This window comes from Arachis ipaensis, chromosome B07 (assembly GCF_000816755.2).
Source record: "Arachis ipaensis cultivar K30076 chromosome B07, Araip1.1, whole genome shotgun sequence".
NCBI lineage: Eukaryota > Viridiplantae > Streptophyta > Magnoliopsida > Fabales > Fabaceae > Arachis > Arachis ipaensis.
The window spans coordinates 114,503,013-114,513,456 of record NC_029791.2 but is presented as its reverse complement, the minus strand read 5'-3'; the positions used below and the strand labels follow the sequence as shown (position 1 = coordinate 114,513,456).

The following is a 10,444-nucleotide window of genomic DNA, read 5'->3' as shown; positions in this document are numbered from 1 at the left end:
CTTACTCTAATTAGATAATTTTTTTTAAAAAAAAAGATAAAAATAAAATATTTTTAAAATTATTATTATTTTTATCTTATCTTATCTTTTGTAACCTAATTTGCTATATATTCATCCTAAGGAGTTATATGGTGCAAACAAAATACTATCTGAGTGTAGTAAAATATTATTCCAATGAAAAATATGCAGGTCAAGAATATGTTTAACGATCTAACAAAAAGGATCGATGACTTAGAATCGGTAATTCATGTTCTACACCAAAAGATTGATGTTATCATGGCACAACATATAACTTCCACAAATAGTAGTTCGATATTAGATCCTGTTATAGTAGTGATCTTACTAGTATCTTACCAATTCAACCCAACAACTTATTCCATTCAGATATCACTCGTGAAGCAACAACTCCATCTAATGGACAACCACATGTTAGAGTAGGAGCTGTACTGCCAAAGGTAACCTTATATTTTTTCTTCTTTCTTTTACTTTTTTGTTTTTTTCCTTTATTTTTTAGTTTAATACTTGAAACTATTTTTTTAACTGCAGTGGTAGACACTTATTGCATTTGAGCCTACACCTTTGATGATGTTAACCGAGCTTCAGGCTAATGTTGCAGCCTATATTTTTTTGGATACATTAGATCCGTATGTGTGATTTATTTTTATGTGTAATATATAATAGTTTATAAATTCTATGTTTCTCCTGGCTAACCATTTTATGACTTTGACAGTTTTGAAGAGTTGGTACCCATTTTGCAATACAAGTGACCAATTTGTTTTCCATTAATATACTATTTTATTTTTTTAATGTTTATAATGATTTAAGGTTAATTGCAGGTTTTTATCCCTATCTGTGAGGAACTACATTGGTATTTGGTTATTGTTGACTTTATGAGTCGTTGTCTAATCTTATTGGATTCACTGCCTTGTGTCAGAAAACATGAACAACGCAAAAGGAACGCAATTAAAGTGGTAATTATTTGTTCTAAATCAGTACTCAATCATCTTGAATCGCTTAACAATTTAACAATTTAAATAACCGCTTGTTGTTACTAGTACTCTTATTCCATTTAAATCATGTACAATTCACTCTTGTACAGACAACTTATTTAGAAGCAATGTTAGATGATCATATTTTTTATGATTATAAGTTTAAAGTTATAGATTGCTCCACTTTTTGGCCTATCACACCTTTTGGCCTACCCACCCAAAAAAATAGATCGTAAGTCTTCTCAATTTTTTTTATTGAATATCATAACAAATTCAATAGTTTATATCTTATATGTATATAATAACTATTTGTTGAATACTTTATATCTTAGGAATGATAGCAGAGTTTGGGTGACTAGTTGGATGAGAGAATGTACTTTACGAGATGACTTCAATATTCAGGTAATATTTATAACAAAGTATTTTTAACATAATTTTTTCAACATACTTCTAATTAGAATTATATTATTGATGCTCTAATCAGATTAACGACTTTACACGAATAAGACTTGCCGTGGATTTGGTTTTAGAGGAGTACAACAATTTATGTCTCGTAATCCAAGAGAATGCTTGGAAATATAGGAGCACGGTGGAAGCAGAGCATGAAGATATTTGGGAGTGAGGAATTATCTTTTTGGATATTTTTGCTATTTTCTTTGAAAGACAAATTACTAAGCTATTTTTCATGAGTTTATACACTAATTTATCCTTCTTCTACATATTACAATTCTATATTACTAAGTTCTTATATTGGTTACTAATTATTGCTGAGTATGATAAATACAATATAACTTGATCCAAAAAATGAACAAGAGTGAAACATATCCTAGATTTATAAGATATAATTGATCTATTTTAAGCCATTGTTAAAAAATATAATAGAAAGTTAAAAAATACAACACCAAAGCTATATTTCATAGCAATTGAACCTTCAACTTTAACTCGACTTTTTCAACTAGAGAAGTAAACGAAAAACAAAAGCTACCAAGAAAACGAACTCACTTCTTTATCCATATTATTAACAAGTACTAAAGAGAGACAAAAAGGAAGAAAATACAGGCTTGCTCGCTACAAAACTTCCAACCAATATCAATCCAGAATTTGCTATAAATAAAGATCAAGAAATGCATTTTTAGTTTCTAATTCTGAATGGGGGTGTACTTTGCAGCTTTCATCAAAGTCGTTGCACTTCTATGTCCATAATATATGAAAAAGGTTTCATCCATTGATCATAAATGGCTACAGTCCAAGTTCAGAAGGTAGCTGACACCATCTTGGCATTTCCTCATAAAAAATGTAGGTCAAGGGTGATATAAGAACGCCACTGCCACCAATCTGCATTAAACGAATGTAATCAATATGAAAATGAGTATGAGAATCATAGATGAAAGGAAATTCACATAGTCACTGTTTTATACCAAGTCCATGTAGTAATGCTAGCCACTGCTAGTGACAGTAATACATCATGTAGACTAACATTTTATCCCAAACCAAGGTCCAATTTGAATAAATAACTTAAATAAGTTCTTTTGAAAGAAGAGTTTAAAGTAGAAGGACTTTTATTAATAGCAGCTTATAAATAAGTTATTTTGTATCTTGATTTTTAGTTGTAGAAGTACTTATTTTAAAGTTGTAGCGTTTGGATAAATAACTCAAAAAATACAATTTTTCTACACAAGAAAATATATATTAAAATAACGATGATAACAAATACTTTTCAATATTGAATGTTGATTTTAAATAATTTAATCACTAAGATTACAATCAATTATGCAATTGATTCTTTATTTATTCTCTTATTAGTTCTATTTTTCTAGCACTTTCAGTATTTAGTTTTTCCTATGTAATATCATCAGAAACTGGTTCTTCTACTTCACCTCACCCATAAGGGTGTTCTTGTATGTGGTGAATAGCAAAAAAATTCTTTCACAAAGATCTTGATGGCAATGCTAAAGAAATTATTGTGTAGTTAGTGTTTGCTGTTTTATTGTGTATGATATGGTAGGTAAAAATAAAAAACAAATGTGAAATGTGTGTGAATGCATATTTTGTTGCTGTTTTCTTCTTTTTAATCCTATTAGAACTCCCTCCTCCTTTATTGGGGTCAAGTATTTGCTATAACTAATTATAAAAATAATACACTACCAAAAACACGGGAGTTACCAATGGGAAGGTACCCACGAACGAGAAACAGTGGCAAAGTTCAATGACCGTGGTAACTAATTGCAACGTATTATATCTCTATGGCCAAATTTTGCGGAGTTTTCCGACGTTCTCGTTTGTCCGTGGCCAATTTGAGATAGGTTTCTCATTTGCCACAGACCCAGTGATCAACGTGACAAAATGGAACGATGTCTACTTCCAATTCCGCGCTTAATTTGGTCATTCCCTCTAACCCTTTCAAAATATTTTTATACAGTTCATCTTTTTCTTAAATTTAAATCGTAATTAACCTCAGATAAATATTAGGGTGCAATTTTTTTTAGGAATCCTGATAGTTGGTTTCTTCTCCTTCCCAATGCTGCCATTGAGAATTTCTAAGGTATGTTAATTATTTAATTTTAGATGTTATTCATGATTTACAATTTTCACACATTCTGCTAAAATGGTTAATTTTCGCTTCTTGATTCAATAGTAATTTCTCAGTGTGGTTATGTTGTTCATTAGCGATACAAAAATTAGATGCGGATCATGATTTGTAATTTCACTCTTTCTTTCATTTTTACCATGCACATTTTTTCTGTCGATGTTCTTTCTGGCCAAATGCAATTTATTCTTTCCTATTTATTTATGGTGGTTATGTTTGTATTTATTACCCTTTAATTTTTTATTATTTATTTATGGTGGAATTAAATTTTGATCCTATTTGAGATGCATACTTGAGAGTACAGATACAATAGTCACTACAATCATCATCAAATTATTAGAAGAGAATTCAATGCTACAATAATCATGATCCATGTTATATAGGTTAAAATTATAAGAAGAGTACAAAAGAGTACAAAAAGAAACTAATTTTATAAATTACTTGTGACTAAAAATTACTTTTTATATCAGTTATATTTTTTCATATATATGATGGATCATTATTGTAGCATTGAATTCTCTTTCAATAGTTTGGTGATGATTGTTATGACTCTTGTGTCTGTATTCTTAAGTATGTAAATCAAAATTTAACTCCACCATAACTAAATAGTAAAAAATAAAAAGGTAAGAAATACAAATAATAAAGAACATACAAAATTTCTTTATGGTCAGGTTTTAATTCTGTCTTGAATTTCATCTTTAACTCTTAATTTTGATGGCTACTTCTATATACAATGATAATATGTTAGTATAGTTTAACTCCTTCTGATGAGGAGCATGATTTGAATTGGGGTGTGAAGTGAATGAGAACTAATTTTTTGTTAGTATATTTCAATGATTTTTCAATCTTTTATTTGTTTATATGAATCTGATTAATTTTCCTAATTATAAAAAATATGGCTAATTATGCTTTTAAATCTTGATGTATTTGTTACTATTTAGGTCACACAAAATGACAATCGCACGACCTTGCGAAAAGATTCCTTTTAAATCTTGATGTATTTGTTACTATTTAGGTCACACAAAATGACAATCGCACGACCTTGCAGAAAAGATTCAATCTGGATTACTATGGAAGAACGTGACTTGCTTGAATGCTGTGGAAGCATCAAGTTTGCATCGGAGATGGCTTCTGCTTCTCCATTCTCCTCGTTGCAACACACACTCGATGTGGCCTCCGATATTTGGTGTAACAAGATTAATGTGCATTCTTGGCGGATGTCACAGCTCTCACTGGCTGACGCTGTTGTACCTCCTGCCTGTGCCCACCTCCTCCGATCTCAGACCTCGCACCTCTGGCAGCCTCCGACAGTGCACTTTAGGTGACCTTCACAGTCGTGCTTTGCGCTCACATGTCGCAGCTCTTACTCGGTCACACTGCTCAACATCCTTGTCGTCAACAACATGAACTTCTGCATGTTTTTTTTCCAAATTTGATCCTTTGTAAATTTTTATTTTATCTGGTATTTCTGTATTTCAGAAAAAATGAAGGGATTAGATGATAGTTTAGAAATGGACATGTGTCTGTATTATTTGGTTTGATGTTGTAATGAATTATCCTTTTATTGCCTGCCTCGTATAGAGCATCAATAGCAAATCCAAGATCGGCACAATACTAGCAGCAACCTAGCACTTGAATCCCTAATACGGTAATTTTCTCTCTAACATGATGCATATTATGTGTGACGTTTTAAGCAAATAGTTTGATATCACTAACACATAATGGAATCGTAGTCATCATTACTACATTGACGGGGATTTTTTCTATATTAGGCTTTTCAATTTACTTATATAATAAAATGAATGCTAATCCCATTTAGTGATATAAAATTTACTTCTATTAAACTAGTTACTATGAAAGTGGATATAGTTGTTCATATTTTCAAAATTTTTTATTTACTGCAAAAATTTCCTTTCATCCCTCGAATTATTGATTTAAGCTTTGATTTTATTATATATTGTTGTTATCTTCTCTTGCATGATCACGGCAAACTACTCAAACCTTGACCAGGAAGACCTTAAATAATTTATCATTTATGCGGCACAAATTGTAATTTTCAGTAGCACTTACATCGTTAACTTTATTCACATTGCTCATATGATAGGCAGTATCTTGCGACATTCCTCATGAATCATATATTCTTGAATCTAGTTATATGAGTCAGTACTCTTGATGTTCATGTTTGGGTTTAATACTTAAGAGATTATAGAAGGTCAGAGGAACATTATCCAACCGAATCAAATATATATTTACCATTTTCTAAGCAAGAAATCATTGATTTAGTATGGTTGGACATGAGTGATTTCTTTCAATTATTAATGATGAAACTTTGAAAATATTCTGAATTTGAATTTAAGTTTGACTTGTTAAATATGCTCTATAATTGACTTACTAAATATGCTGTATTGAATTATGCTTAGTAATGTTTAATATAGTTAAATGTAGAGACATTTATGAAACTTTTTTTTATGTTATTTGACTTCTTGTGTTTCAATTATATGAACTATTTTATGTCACTATTTTATTTAATTTTTATTTTTTCTGAATTCTTTTTACGCTGTCTATGACTTTGTGTTGCAGGCATTTAGTATACTATGAAGCATAAACGTAATATTTTCAGACAATCAATCCTTGAAGAGCTACGAAGACAAAGTGAAGACATAAACTTGAGTTCGGAAGATGGGTTGGAACAAATAAGTCTCAATGATGATGGGAATAAAATTTCAGAGACGGAGATGTTAAATCAAAGTGGTGTTGATGTACTAGAACCTGTTGCACCTAAGAATAAAAGAGATGAAAATGAGCCAGTGCTTGTGAAGGTCAAAGATAGGTTTATTCAAACTCTAACTTCTCTTTGAGTCCAATTTATTGACTTTGTGCTGGCTAGTTTTTTTTCTCATCTTGTTTTTTTAATTTACACAACTCAGTTTTTGTTCCCTTTAGTTTTGGTTTCTTCTATGTTTGCTCTACACAAAGCATATTTGTGAATTTCCTATCTTCTCTTGGATATGTGTAACTATAAATATATTTTAAAATTATTGGATGGTGAATTCTATGGTGTAGAATGTAATTTTTTTCTATACATATAGAAGTTAGGTGGAAATTTTTAAAAATGGACACCTGTTGTATTGTACTCTATGTCCAATCAGGTCTTGAAGTCTCTTGGCTAATCAATAGGATAGTTTGCAGTAATTTGTCTCTTTATATTAAGTATTAACTGAAATTAATTTTTGAATGGAAGTGTTAATTAGGCGGTTTAATTTTTTTTGTAAGTTAAAAATTTGGACCATACTTGAATTTGGACTTAAATAAGTCCCTGCTTTTCATTGTTATGGTTAATTAATTATTATAGTTTGTTATTTATAACTTTATCAATTGTCCCTGATCAAAGAAAAAGAAAATACCAATAGTCACCTTTCATTATTTTAATCAAAGACAAAATAAAATAAAACATTAAAAAAAAATGATTTTAGAAAATGAATCACGATGTGGCTTTATTAAATTCTTATCATTCTTTTTTAGAAATTATTAGTATTTTTTTATTTTAATACGAATTTTAGTTTCTTTAATTTTCTTCTCTCAGATTTATGTCAGAATTTAATTTTATTGAGAAATCTAATTTCTATTATATATTGTTATTATCCCAGACAATCATACTTAGATTGTAAGATTATTTGTATCAATGGCTACTATTATATACTAAAATAATGATAAATAATAAATAAAAGAAAGAAAGAAAGAGAAAGGCTATATATTTATGAAGAGGGATTCAGAGTTTTAGATATGATAGTTCTATCTGTGTTATGTGTATTTTTATTGATTGAGAACAATAAATGTTATTAATGACATTTTAATTCATTCGGCATTCAAGTTGGTAGAATAGCCTTGAACCATATAATCTAATTTCCTGTTTCATTAAAGCCGCACTTGTTTAATTGTGTGTGTGTGTGTGTGTGTGTTGTGCAATTAATTTTTGTCATTTATACCGTTTTGTTTTTCTTTTTTTAATTTTGGTTTAATTTGACTTGACGTTCTTCCATTAATTCAGACACCTCTACTGAAGAAATCATCACTCGCAAGATGACAGCGATTCAAGATTGGACCTTGAAAAAAAGTGAAAAAGTTATGATGGAGTTGGATGCAGATGGACAAGGTCGAGATAACGGCTCGAACCCGTTTGTGAGATTTCTTGGTCAAGTAGCTCGTCGAATTATATTTTGTCCCATATCAATCAAAAGATGGGATAAGACAAAAAGACGGTGGAAACTTATTGAAGTAAGTTTATTTCACTTTGATGTGCATTTTTATTGATTTGTTGTCATCCTAATTTAGCTCCTAGCTTGCCTCTATTTAGGTTTGCATTTTCTGTTTATTATTGTTATTTCTTATTAAAAAGAAATTGTGTAAGAGCTGAAATCTTAGTGTAGATAGATTCATTTGGAGGTACTTTAAGTAAGCTATAACAAGATGCCATTGCCTATGTTTTATGAATTGATTAGGTATTACACAGGTACTGCTGCAGGTTATATGCTATTGCTATCAATATTATCAAGTTAGTTGCATTTCATTCTTAGGAGTTAGGATACACTTCCTGGATTTCTTTTCCCATTCCAATTGCTAATTTCATGAATGTTTTGAAATTAATATTTGGAATTCGAAATACTTGAGAGAAAAATTTTGTTAAGATATATAGTTGTCTCAGTTTGATGAAAATTGATAAAATTACAATCAGAAAAACTTTAGCTCTACCCTAGCAGAATTCAAAAGGGGCTATGTATTTGAGGTGGTGAGTTTTCTTGCAACTAGGCTTGTATATTGGATTCCTTCCTTTTTTTGTTCACACATGTTTATGATCACATTACAGCAAGAATGTTCATTATAAAAACTTATAAGTAGGTGTTTGTTATGCATCATCCATTTAATCTTTTTTCTTTTCAAATATCTGCCGTTCGGGCTAGACAGCTTTCTGACACAACATTGTGTTATAGTACACTGTTATGAATGTTTCAGAAGTGGATAAACTACAATAAACACGGGTTAGGATTAGCTTTAAAAAGTCTTTTTTTTAAAATATTATCTCTCTAAGATATAATCTGCAGTATGGTTATCAAATCGCATATTTTTTAATAATTGATCTCCTCTATGAAATATTTCAAGAAAAATTTTGAGTTTGATTATGCTGCTGGCGTCAAATGGGCTCTGAAGACCTTAGGTGATAGATGGAAGGCCCATAAGTATAATTTACGAGGAGAATACTTCTTTCCTAACAAAAAAAGGCAGAAATTCTGGCTGCAAATCCCTCAGACATATCGCCTGTTGAATGGACTGCTTTTGTGGATCATTATATGGATCCTAAAACAAAGGTAAATAATTAATCTATGCTTTTTTATTTTTTATTGAATATTTATTATAGATATCTGATAACATTTATTTACTAGTTTCTTGTTCTTGAAAATCATAGAAACAATGTTTGCAAAACGCCAGAAATCGTGAGAAGCTTATAGTTTCACATGCCGGTGGAAGTAAAAGCAATGCTAGAAGAGTAACTCAGATGGTATTATTTTTTTTATTATTGAGTCTAGTACCGTTATACTATTCCTATAAAATTAGCGGTTTTAATTAAATTTGTGATTACCTTTAATATTCTATTTATTGTATTAGGAGAAAAATTGGGAAGGTCTGTATGTCGAAGCGAGATTATTTTATCAACTTTGCTAAAGAAAGATGGGAGTTATGTAAGCGGGGAAGGACAACGATTAGCTGTGAGTGTCTCAATTTTTGTTTATATGGCTATATATTTTTTTATATGCCTTGATTATGTCAATACTCTACTCCAATGCGATGTGCATTTGTTTGTAGGAAAAAATAGCAGAGCATTTGTCTGAAGATCAAGAGCGTGCTGCCACTGAAGGTATTCATTCAAAAGTCTTGGCTCATCCGGATGATGCAATTGGAAAAGTTTGTGGTCTTGGGAATGGTAAGTGAGTACGTGGCTTTAGTAATGCTGCATGTCCCAGTGGTTTTGGTAAGTCAAAGCGCATCTTTGGAGGGGCAATATGCGGAGGTCCTAGCAGTACATCGCAACAGCATGTTGCAGATTTAGAGAGGCAACTTCAAGAAGCTAAAGATCAAGGGGCAACTCTCCACAGATTTCTACAACAAAAATACGGTGATGAAGTACCTACCTTCTCTGATTTTGTGCCACACATTCAGTCAGAATGATACCTCATGTCATGTTTATTTTAATTTTAATTTATATCTAGTTTATACTGTTATTAGAGATACTTTTATTTTTTGTCGTACAGAATTATAGAACTTGATGCAATATCAATTTTAAAAAAAATATTCAATTGGTAATTATGGTTGAGAGTTTTTTTTTTAAATTAAAAAAAATTAGCTACGGATTTATGTGTTGGTAAATAGCCCATAATATTGGCCACGGAAAAAAACGTGGAAAAAAAATCCAGCCTGTCAAATATTTTTTGTGCATGTTTTTTTTTTACCACAGAAAAACCATGGCTAAATAACCCAACAATGTTTACCCACAGAAAAAATGTGGCAAAAAAGCCCAACCTGTCAATATTAGCCACGAAAAAATTGTGGCAAAACTATACTTGTTGGTTACACTGTTGTCATTTAGCCACAGTTCAGAGTGTGGCCAATAACGTAAAAACCGTGGCTATTCAGATGTCTTCATGGGTCATAAAACTGTGGCTAACCGGCTGAAAACCGTGGCTAACTGAAAAGGTGTCGCCCTTGTTAGCCACGGAAACGTATTCGTTGTTAACGCTTAGTTGCCACGGATTTTCTTGATTTTAGCCACGGTTTTTTCCGTGGCTAATCACCGCATTTCTGGTAGTGATAGCAA

The 10,444-nt window shown here is 30.9% G+C and overlaps 2 long non-coding RNA genes across 2 annotated transcripts; both read left to right on the top strand.

The window, feature by feature from the left end:
* LOC110264724 lies at positions 1,197–1,687 on the top strand. Its single transcript, XR_002350897.1, has 2 exons — positions 1,197–1,391; positions 1,474–1,687. It is a non-coding gene; the product is annotated as an uncharacterized LOC110264724 (long non-coding RNA).
* LOC110264361 lies at positions 8,830–9,701 on the top strand. Its single transcript, XR_002350440.1, has 4 exons — positions 8,830–8,939; positions 9,038–9,130; positions 9,238–9,338; positions 9,436–9,701. It is a non-coding gene; the product is annotated as an uncharacterized LOC110264361 (long non-coding RNA).